General features: G+C 38.6%; 1 protein-coding gene and 1 long non-coding RNA gene across 5 annotated transcripts in view; both read right to left on the bottom strand.

Moving 5' to 3' along the window:
- Window positions 1-16682, bottom strand: part of LOC135904132 (protein tramtrack, beta isoform-like) — a 227153-nt gene that overhangs the window by 89062 nt on the left and 121409 nt on the right. The window lies entirely within an intron of this gene.
- Window positions 8222-15837, bottom strand: LOC135904198 (uncharacterized). The gene is made up of 3 exons (XR_010565036.2): window positions 12409-15837; window positions 10255-10367; window positions 8222-8356 (listed from the first exon to the last, which is right to left on the bottom strand). It is a non-coding gene; the product is annotated as an uncharacterized lncRNA (long non-coding RNA).

Here is a 16682-nt window from a genome sequence, read left to right as displayed (position 1 = left end):
TTCTGGAGAAGGGGCAAGAGAGACAGGAACATTGATGCTTGCATGAAGAGTTGACTGCATTTAACATGAGGAAGACATGAGGTGCAGTTGTTTTCTGACCCCCTCACCCCCCTGTAATCATACCTCTACTTAAGATGCAATGTTTGTATAAACTGTGTGCAACAAATCTGAGGTATGCCCCTTTATGCAATTATTATAGTTGCTACCTTTAACACTACTGCTGCTTATTCAATACCTAAGGAAATGCTTAGTAAATCATTAACATTCTACTGTTAATTTTCTAATGGTCACATTGGTCTCAGCATAGTATGCAAACCTTCTATAAGGGTCAACGTATACAAGTGCATAGCATGAGCAGCCACAGTGAGCTGTGGCAGACAGCATTGAGAAGTGCAGACTGCAGGTCACTCGCAAGCTGCAGCAACATCATCATGTGTAGCATGCCTGTGTTTGTGCCCTGGAGTCTGTCCGTTTTGTGCTTGCAATCGAGGCCCTCACTGTCCCTTGTTCTCAGACCGGTGGACATTCTGGATGTGCTGGCCCTGGTACCATTTGGTCGTAAACGACTTGCCGCAGTACTCGCAAGGGAACCGCCTGTGCGACCGGTGCTGGTAGTATTGGTGTTGACGCCAGGAGCTGACATTCTTGAAGAACTTGGCACAAGGATCGCATCGGTAGTTGCCCTCAGCGCTCCCACGAAAGTGGTTGTACAGCCGAACCGACGAGAAGTGCCAGCGTCCCAGACCACCGCTGCCGTTCCCTTGCGCCCCTGCATCAGCACACAGCCAGGAAAAGAAACAAAATCGGGGAAGGGGAAGAGAAAAGAAAGGAGATGCTTTTCCATGACATTTAATATCACGGTGCCCCATTTACAAACAATCAAGCAATTTATATAGCAGTCATGTAAAGAAAGAAAGAAAGCACTCCGATCTCAAGCTCTACAAGCATAGCTACAGAGTAAGCATATAAGCTGAGTAGCAGTGTCAATTCTGTTACAAGAGCACTCTAACCGTCCATAAAGGGTGTGCGCCACATTGACTATAAAAGCAGTTATATGAACATTGCGGTCAAAGCAGGAATGAATTTTCCACACAGGTGCAGATTAACCACGGCTCACAAAGAGCCGTGGATTAACCACGAAGGTGCAGATTAACCACGGCTCCAGTCATAAAACGAACCGTTAAGCTGAAAATACTTTGTTTAAAAATGTCAATTAAATTCTGACAGCCTGTCTGAAAACATTTGCAGAAGTAACTTAGCTCATAAGCTAAAAAAATATAAAAATAACGAAAGCTGCTTGTAACTATAAAAGGGCAAGGACTTACTATGTGGTACAACAAAAAATATGCCTCAAATTAGAATTAACCATGAGAAGCTTTGCAAAGTTAAAGCAGTGTCCTTTTCTAAAGCAGACATTACATGTCATGTTTAGTGTTATATAATAAAAAGAGGTGCCATAAGGTCAGCAAGAACATTCCAAAAAAGACAGTTATGGCATTACCAAGAAATAAAAGGTGGACATTCTCAGCTATGTTGCCAAGCACATGCAATTTCATGACAGCACTGTCCTATGCTGTGTTAGCACATGCAACCTAGCAATACACAATGGAAACACTATTCCGCTCATTGTCTATTGTTAATATTACATTTGTTTTAAAGCCTCAATAGTTTAGCATTGCTGTTGAGATGCTATAAAGCTGAAGTTATGGCAATCATGGCTTTACACAAAACACAGAAAGATGGCCCAGGCACTGAAGCATCCATGTCCTTTAACAAAGCTATAAAGAAAGAAAAATGTTTAATGAGCGAACCATAAGTAACACATGGCAAATGAGTACACTTCACTTTTCACATGCTTGTAGACTCTCCAGACAAGTCCAGCATGAAGTTTACAAATTAACACCTCTAAATAACTAAGAGAATTTAGGTATAATTGTGCGTGACCCTCTCTTCAGAAAAAATGATGTATCTGCATATATAAAGATATATGTAATCAAGTATGCTGTTTCAACATCTGTGATGAAAAATAATACATGTTATATTATTTGGCTTCATAAGTTCGCTGACCAAGTTAACAAGTCACAAAGCATAATACAGGCAAGTAACTGAGAAAGTACAGAACTGCAAGAGAATCAATGGTAGCCATGTTCACAGACACTTGTGTAGAATGGCAACTGTACAGTCACAAATGGCTTTATATCATATGCACCCCACTGGCATGATGGTGATAAGACACGGTTGCCGTGTAAACCATGGCTTTTACATTTGAAACTACAAGTGCCTCCAGATATTTAGTGATTAGGGAAAGCACTCATTTATCCTCTAAACAATTTTCTAAAATTATTCGTAATGATGTGTATCGTCCTGATTCTTCACATGAAGAAAGCAGTTTTTTCAGACTAGAAATGTGTAAGGAACAGTATTTATTATGATGAAATAAGTTAACGTGATCAACAGGATGATTAGAGTAAAACACACACTACTGTTAATTTCTACAATTTTCAATAAGCGAATGCATCAGTAAGACAAAATGAGTGACGTTTAATTTCCCTTGTGCATGCAGAAGAAGCTATCATATAAAGCTGTACAAATTATTTACAGCAAAATCAGCAAGATCACAACAGAGGATAACTGCCAGTTAGCCTGCTTAATAAATATCCTCAATGATACCAACTCGCTTGAGCAACACAAGTACCAGTGGTCAACATTTCACATAACTTGAGTACACAATGCTATATGTCCCTTTCCAGACAATCTGATAGCAAGACAGCCAGTATGAAAAAGCCTACAGAATAAACCATCCAAGTGCACAAACATTTCCTTTGCAAAAAATATTTCCTTTGTGAATAGTGCACAAACTAAACACTAAGCACCTGCGTTCACTTGCGTCATAATGCCTGTACACTGCGAGGGCAGTCCAACATGACAATTGCAAGCCATAGCAATTCTGCAGAGATGTTTTCTGGGTCTCCATACACATAGAAGTAAAATACTCGTTTGTGCACAAACATGCAATATGCTTTAAAAAAGAACTTTCCTAGGTGCACATTCCACAATCTCTTCGTGGTGATGTCTTGCTTCAAGACACAGTGCATCAAGGTAGCCAACTAGTGATCTGTTCTCTTTTATTGCTTGGTCCCATTAAAATAACGATACTAGTGCAACACTACCAGCAATCAAGTCATGTCACACTGCATACCTCATATGTGCAAAACGTACATCACAAATAACTGAACATTTGGTTACAAACACTTTGGATGCAGCCACAAATGCACATATTTATGATGATGTGATCTCCTCTAATAAAATCTTCTGATTACATTTAAGAGAATCTTTACAGATGTAATTAACGGTAAAGTGGGAAACAAGCACACAAATTGTGACAGTGTTAGGCACAGACGTAAGCAGCTGTACATGATTTGCTGTTAAATTAAATGTAGCAACAAAGACGCATGTTTACGATGGCCAAGTATTAAATTTCTCATTAATATATTTCCAAGATCACAATAGCCACCTGCACTCAAAGAACCCAGTTATGTTTGCCTAAGAAATGCAAGATGCCTGCTCAACATACCAATCACAAAATAACCATATGTTATGTAGTACATCTCACCTGCAATGGACAAGCTACAGATGTGGAACACGTAAGTACCTTGTACACTGTCTGCACATATGTGTGTGAATGTGTAAGCAATGCATTAACATCACAGAAAGAGGAAAAAAATATACATACCCAAACACACATGTTGGATTCTACGTAAAGCAATGGTTCAATGAATCAGTTAAATGCAATGCATATAATTACATTCATTTTCATTCTATGCAACACGTAATCTCTAAGAAATGAAACTTACAACATTGGCCTTAGGTGTAGTGTGCCTGCTGGTGGTTGTGCTTAGCTGTAGAGTAGCCAGTAAGTGACATTTGAAAGATATACTTTGGTTTTCTATATTAGTAAGGAATATACTTCAATATACACACACTAGGTGCCTCAGGGAAGACTTTAGCAATATAAGCAAAACATTTTAACTGTAACAGCAGTGCATTTCACCACACACTACAAGGATGTATTTAACAGAGTAGAGCAAATTCTATTTCTAGTAAATGAATACACTCTGTGTACTGGTTGGCAACAATTTTGCAGCTTAAAATTTACTTAATACACTTAAGCTTATTTAATCACTTAGTTTTTTATTATACAGATCCTGACATTGACCACCATGAATTAGGTGCTGAAAAAATGTTCTTTATCCCTGCTGTGCTGCACTTATTAATCACTTGAGAACTTCTCCAAAATGCATGGTATGTTATCTATCAAGTTCAATGCCTTTTCTAGCAATGCTAAATGACGCAGAAAGCAGTGGAGGAAAGCTGCAATTTGAGTTCAATGTTTTTTAGCATGATAAAGCCTATATAGGGCAGAAACATGAAGACTTACAAAGAAGCTTAAAAACAATTTAAGGCCTGCACAAAGAGCAATGGAATAAAGAATGTTAGCTGTAACGTTAAGAGACAGAAAAAGAGTGGTGTGGATCAAAGAGCAAATGGGGATAACCGATATTCTAATTCACATTAGGAGAAAAAACTAGACCTGGGCAGGTCATGTAATGCATAGGTTATATAACCGGTGGACCATTAAGGTTACAACGGGTGCCAAGAGAAGGGAAGCGCAGTCGAGGACTGCAGAAGACTAGGTGGGGTGATGAAACTAAGAAAGTTGCAGGCACTAGTTGGAATCGGTTGGCACAGGACAGGGGTAATTGGAGATCGCAGGGAGAGGCCTTCGTCCTGCAGTGGACATAAAATAGGCTGATGATGATGAAAGCCTATGCAAGGCAAGACTAAAAGTAAAACACATTTCAAAGCATCCAAAATATCCACATATAACATGCATTTCTGCAACAACTATCCGACATTATTGACAATAGAGAGTATGAGGGTAAATGCTAATATTGGCCGAGTAAGCTTTATAGCTAGAGCATATCGGAATTTGCATGATAATCACCATGCTTAATGTTCTGCTGATTACCTTCTTAATTATTGACTTAAGAGGGCATGTTCTAATTGTATAATCGAGGCATACCACTGCTGAAGGCATAACCTTTTGATAGAAACTGTACTCTGCACTAGTTTCAAGAAATCAATATCTGCAGCTCTATATGTCTGCACTATGAAAAAAAAAAAACAGTACAGAAGCATTATGTACTGGAATAAAAATGCATTTTTTTTATAAATTTTGAGTCTGTATTCCTTGGAACTTGTGCTAGGCACAAAGTTTCTAGCAAAAGATTATGTTTTGAGTACTGGTCAACCTTTAATTATGTGATTACATGCCCCATTAATTAATGAGGCATTATTAAATGCACATTAATAATGGTAATTGGCCATCATTATGCAAATTCTGATGTCTGGTTCTGCTATGAGAAGAAGGAAAAACCGGGAAGATGGAGTTTAGCCAGTATGTAAGCCGGCTGGCTACCCTGTCTGCTGCTATGAAACCCTTTGGGCACTGGGTGTTTTTCAGAAGTATAATCAATTTAAATTCTGTCTAGGTGGCACACTAGTAGTTTCCAAATTCAAATGCCATTTATGGGCGATATGTTGCAGGACATTTCAAAAATTATCTGAAAATGAAAAAAAATATAAAGACATGCTAATTCATCGTGTTTAATTAGGGTAACTAGTTTCCTTGGGTAAATGCCCTTCATTGCTGTTGCTGTCCCTTGAAGACAGCTCGTAATCAACACTGAACTCCTCTGAATCACAGTTCATAAGAAGTTCTTGAATTTCTGCGTCATTCAAAAAACTTTAACATCCTGTGTTGGTTTGCCATGTTGGAAAACAAGAGACACGATAAAAAAGAATGTATAAAAAGGGGACCCAACGTAAAATTTTAGGTTAATCAACTTTGGAGTAGATGAAACAAACAGACTATGGCTTTTTGACATTTATGTTTATCTTGGGCGTGGTCAGAGGTGTTCGCTGGCGATCAGACGAGTACATTTGGTAAAAAGGTGAAAATTATCATTGTCTCTAATGTATTAATTTTCATTATCTGAAACAGTTTCCACTGAAATGTGTCAGAGGCAGTCAGCATACACACTTAAAAGCACTGCCTCCTACAAACCTTTATGTTTATTAATAATGTCATATATCCTAAACAACTTCTGTCCCAAAGCCAAAAGATTAAAGCAATGTCGAATTGAATGTCACCTCCCGCAAAAAGCATGAACTGGAAAACTGTTCCAGGACCATTTTTGTGTCAAATTGTTGGAACTGAAATATAACACGAAAACAGTGCTCAGCAATCTAAATCTTGCAACATAACAATTCCAATTCTGCATGAAAGAAGTAAGGTTTCTTGCCACTTATAACTAAAGCACTATGCAAGAAAAGCACTAATAGACAAAGAAAGGGGGAGCTGCCAACAAACTAAGAAGCATAATGCCATTTGCCTGCGGGTGTTGTTTCTGCAATACAGCCGAACTCAACTTACAAAAAATTCAATATGCCATAACCTACTTATTTTAAATGCATCCACTCTACTTTGTTACTGTTTCAGCTGCAATGTTTAATTAGCAGAAGTTCAAAAAAGCCAGAAATAGTTACTTTTCTTTCGTTCAAAGGGTTTTGGCAACATGATGTTATTAATTCAGCCAACATTACTGCACTGTCTGCACATTTCTTTCAAAGAAATGATTGCTAATGGGACTTTTCAGCTGCATTCACAGCTACACCAGTTACTGCAGCTATGCCACCAAAAATTATTTGCAATTTCTTAGTCAGCTTCAACATGCTGTCTTGCACAACCAGTGTTGTTTGCTCAAGCTGCCATGGTATCTTCAGTCCAAATATTTCTTGAGCAAATGCAAGATTGAGCATTTGCAGCAGTGACAAAATGTTTCCTCTTCCCCGTATACTTTTTAACCAACTGTTGTTTACGAAGAAAACAGAAAAGCACACATTAAATTACATGCCAAACATTTCTGTTTCATTTTGTCTGTGCTGCATTGTGCAGTTTTACTTGAATCATTTCATCGCTGTAAGTTTCCACAATGCTGACATAATTGCCAGCATGGACAAAATTGTCCCAAAATATATCCACAGAAGTCAGCTGCTCACTGACCCCACATTAGTGTAGCACCGAAACACCTGCTAACTACCCTGGGAAACTGAGCTATGTTTGCACTTCTGTTGTAAGAATATCGAGTCGACATATGTTTTTCTCATCTTTTCTGGGCCTACATTCCAACTCTTATAGTCAGTGTCTTTATTCATGGTTGAGCATTGATAATGACTGGGGTGGTTACAAATGTGCTCAATTCTACTTGAGAAAATCTATGGAAGTCACAGCTAGCACTATACTATTATGCGTTAATGCTCCCAATATTGCCTACAGCACAAGTTTAAGTAAACATTTGCAGTGACAAATAAACAACACGTGCATTACTCTTCGTCTGAGGCTGGGCATTGCACATAGCCTGCCTGTCAGCCTCATCTAGTAATTCTTGTTCGTTCCTTTTCATTGCAACGCGTAAGCAAAAGTATATAAGACACATGCAGATGACAAAATCCTGTGTGACTGCCACAGTTCCTTTGTTCCTTCTTGCATACGCTGAAGAAATATTTGGACAAAGACAGTACACACTTCAGCAACAATGCTGCTTTTGCAAGACAGAATACAGAAAGCAAGCACGACTTTGAATCCATAGTTGAAACATACAAAGCCCAACGTTAAATGAACAGTCAAGTGAAAATTATTTGGTGTGCCACAAGTGTTTAGTGTAAATGATACCATGCAAAACACTCGGGTCTTACTGCTAAACATCAGGATAGCTATTGTGTCACTGCATTGTATCTAAGGCAGAACTATGATAATTTTTGATCTGCCCTTCCTCACAAGCAGTCTTTGTTATCCACAAGTAAACCAGCTGCATTAAAGCACTATTGAAGCAACAATAAATAATAATATAGTAAAAAAGAGTAAAAAAACAAGCAGAACATTCTATGTGCTTTTCAAAATTTTCTCACAGCTACCGACAAAACGTCACCTCATGCCTCAAAATATTCCATATTGGGGCAAAACGGACAACACACGGGAGATTCACCAGCAAACCAAATCATCCCAGGCTTGATGCAACAGCCATATTGAGTTCATCACAAAGGGGGCTCCGTTCCCAGTGCTTTCTCAAGTCATAGCGCTTCTTGTAGCAGCGTCCACAGCGCTGACATACGTGCATCTTGATGGCACGGTGCATGTAATAAAGGTGCACTCGCAGGGACTCTGTTGAGCAAAAACGCTTTGAGCAGGTGCTGCACTTGAACGGTTTGTTGGGTGCGGCCACGCGCCAGGGACCTAGGCAGAAATAGAAAAGAAAGAAGACAAGAAGAAAAGGTAAAGGCAGCATTCGCATCTTGGGCATATAACTTTTCATTCAAGTCTTCCGCATGACTTCCAACTTAAGTCACTCTTACAGAATGCAGCAAGCAATAAGCTCTATGGTGACCAGTTTCACCTACAAATGAATTCAGGCTTATTGCTTTTGCCAAGCAACTTGCATTTTCAGTCAGTTATAAATTACGATGATCTGTTTGCTGCATGTTTTTAGCTTGAAAAGAAAAGGAAATTCAATTTCTCTCATTTACGAGTCCTTCTGCATGTTCGAGAAATTTAGAATAAAAACAAGAACAGCGCAACACAGGATGAGCGAGTAAACAGGACAGAGCGCTCGCTTTACTCGCTCGTCCTGTGTTGCACTGTTCCTGTTTTTATTCCAAAGATGAACCAACCAGACCCATTGAACACACTGCAATCGAGAAATTTCTGGGTTGCCTAAACCATATCATTTTAGTATCTGCAACTCTCATGAGAAATGAGTATTAACTGCAGTTGAGAAGGCGTTACAATTTCTTAGCACAATGTACAAGAGGAAAACAACGCTGTACACCTCTTGTTTTGGGCTATACTGAATCAAGAAGAGTCAGTTACATGGACCTGTTCTGAGACAGCTATCTACTTGCTGGCCTGAATTAATCTGGTCACTGTGGTCAGTCCAAAAATTGTACAACTAAATAAATCACTAAGCAACTTTGCCTTTCAATATTTAGATAAGCTCCATTTATGCATCAAGTTTTGCGCTATTGGTCACAAAGAAATGGATGTTTTTGAAGTTAGAGCCAGAACATTAAGAGCCACAGCGTCATGTGCACTACCTACACACATTTTCTGTGTGTTGCATTGTCATAAGCTGGAACGACAGCCAAAAAACAGTAAAATAGAGAAACATAATAGCCAGCACAAAAAACAAACCATAACAAAGCATCAAGCTACAGCATAATAACCTACCATGAAACACTCATCATGCTGCTGCATTACCTGCCAACAACTAGACAACCCTAACTCATAGTTGCTGTCTATGACTGCCCAGTGTAGAATGTTCAATATAGGTAACATTTATGATCAGCAGGGCTTTTATCAACAGTTTGATTGCAACACGTTTATGCTGTCAAAAGAGCTAAAGTGTACAAAAAAAGACATTGACAAAATAAACACGTCAGTCATTTAGCATCCTGCAAAAAAAACTAGAAAGAGCAACACGTTTCCAATATGTGCATACGTAATGTCTTCGGCAGCAGAAGCACAACACAGACCTCAAGCTTGTTTCTTACAACTTAGAAAAACCAGGCAGCACTTTACTAGAACCCATAAAGAGATTTCAAAAAATGTCTACTAAATCACAAGGCTGTGGTGCCACGATCTTTTAAAAAGATTATGTCATAGGAAAATTTTCTGCCATCTTTTTTAAAATGTTTATTGTATAAGAATCTATAAGAATATGTTAGTGGACCTATATATTTAACACTGCCTGGAATAGGCAGAATAACTGACCGCGTCTGCCCGCGAGCAACAGTTAGTTTTGACGCATGATTCCATCAGCAACCACTACAGCACTGCATCTTACTTACACATTAAGAAAGCAGTAAACACTGGAGACTCCTACTTATCACTTTATTCTGAAAATCACATAATGAATGAATGTAACAGCACAACATCGTAGCAGCAAATGACATTTCATACATCCATCTTCACAGGGCCAAAATGGGGTAAGTTCTATGCAAGACTATAAACCGCATAAAAGCTTAGGCTAACGCAATTTGTTTAGCCCAATGCACAACATTGACCTGGCTGTAGGGGATTACTTCCATGGTCAAAGCTCTTCAATGGTCCCAGCTTTCTCTGCTGGTTACACTAACCCTGAACATCACCCCAAGACACGACTTTCCTACAACAGTGAGAGACATCGGTCATCCTTGGACATTGCAACATCACTGCCACAAGACTTCCTAGGCACCCCAAAGTGCAGCACCTGACAAAAGAGAAGAAAAGAAAACACTCTTATACAGCACCAAACAGAATGCACCATTAATTTAAGAGAAACTCATCAGTGGGATGCCTAACCAGAATCAGTAGCAATCATTACTATCACAAAACATTGGCCAGTTCCACTTTCAGCTCTTCAAGTCACAAGTGAAATCCTTCTCAAAAGTTTGGCCCATGCTACACGACACATATTCCAAAGCCAAAGAGGTGCAGCCAAACCAAACATGAGAATCACACTCGGAAGCCTGATTAAAACTAAGCATTAGTGCACTGAAATTCCCAGTTCCAAGGAACTAGGGCTGACACAGTTTGAAATTGTGAGTGATGATTCTCACAGACTCATTATCTATACTCTACCTCACCAATTTCATGCAGAACAGCGAAAAACTGGATTGCATCAGTTAACCACAAACAATAAATGGCTGCATGTTCTGAGGTAAGACAGATGGCTTGCCCATTGTGTGCCCTTAATTTTTCCATGATGTTACCGTATACCTAGCATTTCACACAAATGAATTACCATTTTGCAATGACAAGTTCTTTTTCTCCTTGTTCCTAGATGGCTGACAGGTACTACAACGTTTGCTGCATGATGCAGAGTTTATGAAATAGCATGCATAACGCTACTGAGTTGCTTCCCCAACAAAATTTGCTTTCCATTTCTGTTAATCCCTACAAATGCTATAAGAAAAAAAAACAAGATGCAATAGCAAGGTACAGCTACATATTAGGCACGATACAAAAATAGGCACTAATTTTCCCCATCATGGCTTGTGCAATGCTACTTTTCATTTTGCATGATTACTGCAAAGATATTTCAGTTTTCAGGCAGTCCATGACACGTCTGTTCCTGCATAAAATTTGAATTTCAAGATACTTACTACAAAGAGTTTCAACAAGGTGTATAAATAGCTTGGGACAAGTTTTAACCCTTTAAAAGATGCAGCAAATGAATAGTATCAAAACACCAAAAGTGCGTTTCTGATCTGTTATTATGCACGAAAAACCACTTCCTGAACCCGAGAAATATTTTATGCAGAATAAGTGGGACACTCCTGTCCTGCTAACCACCCAGATCATTCTCAGCAAGTGTGACATGTTCCCTCATTTTTCACTTCTGCCTCATCATGGCTCCGCGACTTTGTGCACTGGTGCGACGTATAAGCCACGTACGTACATACGTACGTACGTACATACATACATACATACATACATAGTGTACTCCCATTGCACTTTTGCACTTCCTGGTCATTTCGAACACTACCACTCCTTTTCTGTCATGAACAGATCTTGCTGTATTTTCAATGAATGTAATAAGATTTTTCAAGGAATTTATATGAAGTAAAAATGAAATGAGTTCAACTTTCATTACACCATTACTCTAGTGTAAGAAAGAAAATTTTTAATTAAAAGTGGCAGTAACATTCTGGCCATTTACAAATGAGGCCAGTCAAATAACAGGACTCAACCAGAAAGGAAGAAAAATATACAGTAAATGCAAGTGCTTCATATTGCAAAAGGACATGAAATGAAGGCTCAAATGAAGTGCAGTAGAAACCAAGTTGCATCAGAATGTTCAAATGGAGTTTGTGTCCCAGATACAGCAATTTGAAGTTGATCTGAAAAGTGGAACGAATTTGTCTTGGGAGCCATAAAATGGTTTTAAATATGACACACTGTCAATTTTAACACCAGTAGTTGCCTGGCAGTCATGTTGAAAAAGTCTGATGTTGTAACAATAAGCCTAATAAGTTAATTAGCTTAAACAACACTATCTTCTGAAATGTCTTTCAGTACGCAAATGTTGTCCGAGAAGTAGCAGACAGCATTTAGAAACATCCAATAAAGTTGTTTTCAATATGCTGTATTTCATGTTTCATCATCTCCAAGCTCTGAACAAAGCTCAATAATTACCTAAAAAATGACAGCCCTATATGCTTCACAACTGCACTAAAGCAGTCTCGAGAATGCAAACAATGAAAAAGACCCAAAGTTGGTGCAAAGAAACGATAAGTTAAAGCACTTACCATCAGCCAGGTGCATCCGCAACTTCATTTCTAAGGTCAAAAGCATCCAAAAGATAATTTATAGACTGGCAATGAAAGTCAGCCACTGCAATTCATTTCTTGCAGGCAACATGTGGGCTCTATTAGGTGAAAACACATGATTTATTGCTGGCGTGCAAGTATGTAGCAACATTGTCTTTCAGGAAGCTTGACATAGGCATAGTTCGTTTCCGTTCAAATGCCTTAACCCTGTTGCATTCTATATTTATGTACTAGACTGCATTCAAGCTATTAGTAATCAGTGAACCAACTAGGCAGGAACTACCATGCCAATATAGCTGTTAATTAAGCCTTTGCCGCAGTGCTAAACACGTGTACTGAACTTTCATTGACATGCATCACTCATTAATAGGAGGTTCTTGAGGACTAGTTGGTTTATACATGAAGGAAGGTTAAGCGAAAAAAGCGGACAAGCGAAAGAACACACAACACACCACGAGCGCAGACTGCCAACTGTTTATTCTTGAAAATCAAAGCATAGACTATTTCAAGCAAGATCCCAGGCACGTGACCACATCGTCACTCACATTTGTTCAGATAGCACAAGAGAATTCTGCAGAGTAAGTGTAACACAGTTACGTGTTTGCTTGCTTGAAATAGTCTATGCTTTGATTTTCAAGAATAAACAGTTGGCAGTCTGCGCTCGTGGTGTGTTGCGTGTTCTTTCGCTTGTCCTCATTTTTTCGCGCAGTTTTAACCTTCCTTCAACCACTCATTAAATGAATAAGATAAATCTCTCAAGCAACTCAACTTAGCAGTTACTCGTGGCACAAAAATTAACTCAATCTAACGACTGCGGTATATTGTAATACTCCGACCCCAACACAAACACACTGCCAAACAAGCCAATTGTCATGCCTCGTTCAAGAGGGCTTACACCAGCCCAGTAATGGAAACAGTCCCAGTGCTCTTGGAGTGGGCAAATAAATTAAATTGTAGGGCATAACATTCCAAAACTTAAATTATGGCAAGTTTGTCCGATTGGACACAGACAAGTAAGCTTAAAGTAAATTCAAAGAAAACGAAAGTTCTAATATTTCGCGCAAAAAATAAACACTTAACATTAATCATGCTATTTATTTTCAAAGCCAACGCATTGAACTGGTTGAAGAATTTAAAATTCTTGGTGAATACTTTTCTTCAAATTTACGTTGGGATGCCCATATCAATCATCTCTGCGGTTACTGGTGCTATGGCACGTTGCCGCACATTTCTACCTACGAGAGCGAAACTTCAAATTTACTATAGTGTCTTCTTATAGTATATAAATTACTCTTACCTTGTCTGGACTACAACATCTGAATCTAACTTGCAAAAGCTGGTAATACTTCAAAAGAAAATTGTTCGGTATATAGAGAACGTTAATCGGCTTTCACCAACAGATAATATATTTCTCAAATACAGACTAAACTGCGTGGATAAATTATACGAACACAGATTACTAGAAACGATTCACTTCTCATCTGAATATGTTAAAAATTATTTTACATGCCTTGCTCATCTAGAACTCTGCACTTACACGAAACATACTACACAAAACCCCGAGGTGTGGAAGGTACCATGGTTTCGAAACAATTACAGCCTACAGTCCTTAACACATAATATACCAACTGTACTAAACAAATATAAGCACACAGCTACGCTAAATAAAAATAGTTTGCGTGACTACTTTCTTTCTTTATTGTGACACTTTAGTATCTGGCATTCAAGTGTAAAATGTCATTTTTATGCATATGTACGATGTATAATGTGTGTTGTGTACAAAGACTTCAGTGTATATATCATGTGAGTGCTACTGCCATGTAAGGGACCCTGGGCCTTAGTCAAGCTGCTGCGACAGCTTTTTGCCCAGGTGTCCCTCCAGTTCCTTTTGTTTCTGGTAAATAAAATTGATTGATTGATTGAAAGCTGCACAGTGGGTTATGAGGGATGCTGTAGTGAACAGCTCTGAATTTTAACCACCTGGAGTAACTTGACAATGCACCCAAAGCACCACACACAAGAGCTTTTGCATTCCACCTCCATTGGAACGTGACTGCCATGGCCAGGAATCAAGCTTTGTGACCTCGTGTTCAGCAGCACAACGTTAAACCCAGTGAGCCACCACAGTGGGTTCTTGCAGTCATTAGTATGTATAAACAGACTATGACTTTGTTATAAAGTTAATCAGCTAAGAAAATATGATGAGCCTTTGTTTATAAAACAATTGATTGTGCCAATTAATTTACATTTCAGGTAATCAAAAGCAAGGTTTTATATCTACCAAGCACTTTAGAAATATATTTCAGCTTTCACTAAACTAAAAGAAAAAAAATGTTCCATTAAGTGTAGAAATTTATTTTAACAATATTTTTCCAGAATCTACCTCAAGTTGTTTAAAATGCTGACATAAAAAATTATTCCATTTGTAACTTCATAAACACATGAGTGCATTCAGTTTTAAACATTGTCAAGACTTTTAAACGGAAACATAGAGGTGAAGTGATGAATGGCCATTTGGAAGCTTCACTTTAAAGCCAGATGCAGCCTTCCAAAGGGAACTGAATAGAATGCAAGCATTTTAACGCAGCACTTTCAAATGACATAATGGCATTCCATGCTAGCAGTGACAAGACAGTGCTTGGCCTCATAGCCCTTAGCAGCAATTGATAATAGCATGCATAATACATACTTGGCAATGGGATGAAGGTGTGGAACTCTTAAGTGTTGTGTGTGTCTTTCAACTGAGAAAGCTCCATCACAAAGATCCTGTTTTGTTGTGCAAGTCTGGATGCTGATAATAGACTTCAGGGAATGTTCCATTTCAAAGGAAAAAAAGGGATTCAGATTACCTTAACCTGCTTTGTATCAAACAAAACTGGAGTATGAAAATTGAAAAAGAAAAGAAAAGTGCTTTGCCAAAATACTAGATTCCCCAATAATAAATAGTGACAGCTACTTGTTTTTTTACACAGTGAACTGTGCTAAAGTAATGTGGTCTTTTTTCCTTTTTTTGCTCATGGTAAAACAAAAGCGAGAAGCATCATCGAAATGTCAAAACATACCAAAGAATCAGCACCACCTTCAAAACCACTAAAAAAATTAATGTATGGACACTATTTGCACGATTGAGTACACAGTGAACTAGTCCACAATGCTTTTGTTCATCAGCACATTGAAGCAACTCTCAGTTGACACGAATAATGTAAAATTTGATATGCCGATTGCTTTCTACGTACAGAAACGCACACTAAAATCATAATGCACATGTATATAACCTGGACATGACATGAGAAAATGGACAAGTGTTTTTGTTGCAGATATGATACTAAATAACAAATAGTCTCTTAGCCTCAACTGCCTCCATGCACACCAAACTCAGAAGCAAATCTTCATGCAGCAGAGCATGAAAGTGCATCATCACTGTCTAGTTGCAAGAAGCAGTAAGCCAAGGCATGAGTTGGCATATCTGATGCCATGATGGCATGTGGAAAAGCAAGTTTCGAATACCAACAATAAACACTGTCCAAAAAATGAAAAAAAAAAACAAGTTGTTTACTAATGTAAATCTAGGTAGAAAATTATGCACAGAGCATAAATATCTGTAGATGCTACGACAGCTGAAATAATACAACACTTTGATGTTACCGAAGTTCCTATAAAATAGTAGGCTTCTTCTGAACATGTGCAGAATAATGAGTAGCTTAAAATTTTGCGTTTACGCCTGTCCCATACCCAAAAGTTAAGAAATAATGTAGAGTCTGTAAAAAGTTTCAAAGCCATTGCACATGTGACCAGACCTGTCTTGTCGTTGCACTACACACCAAGGCCCCCACAGAATTTTCTGAGTGTAAAACCTTGAAGACAAAATGAACAGGGCTCCTTGCATTACAGAGCTTTGGAGCAACCAGTCTGCTGTAGGAGCACTGCTAGAAGGCCTGAAGGCAGATTGTATCTCTTGAAAAGTGGCCTTACAGCTTTTTACAGGCTGTGCAAATGCGGTTATTCATGTGTTTCTAAGCACTGCTATTGTCAACAAAGCCTGTATTACTTCTTATGACTATCCCATCCTATTTTCCCTGTGCCTTAGGCTTGCACTAAGTGAGCAGCACAGCAGGCTTTTTCTTTGCACATCTCGCCTTTTAAGCCACAAAACATGGCTATTATAATTGCATATAATAATTATGAGCATTCCTTTGCCTAGATGCAGGTGCCAGCAGAAGTGTGCTGCCAAGTCAATGCGAGCTCTAAAAGAA

This window comes from Dermacentor albipictus, chromosome 1 (genome assembly GCF_038994185.2).
Source record: "Dermacentor albipictus isolate Rhodes 1998 colony chromosome 1, USDA_Dalb.pri_finalv2, whole genome shotgun sequence".
Classification (NCBI taxonomy): domain Eukaryota; kingdom Metazoa; phylum Arthropoda; class Arachnida; order Ixodida; family Ixodidae; genus Dermacentor; species Dermacentor albipictus.
The sequence above is the reverse complement of the archived record's forward strand: the minus strand, read 5'-3'. Positions and strand labels throughout refer to the sequence as shown.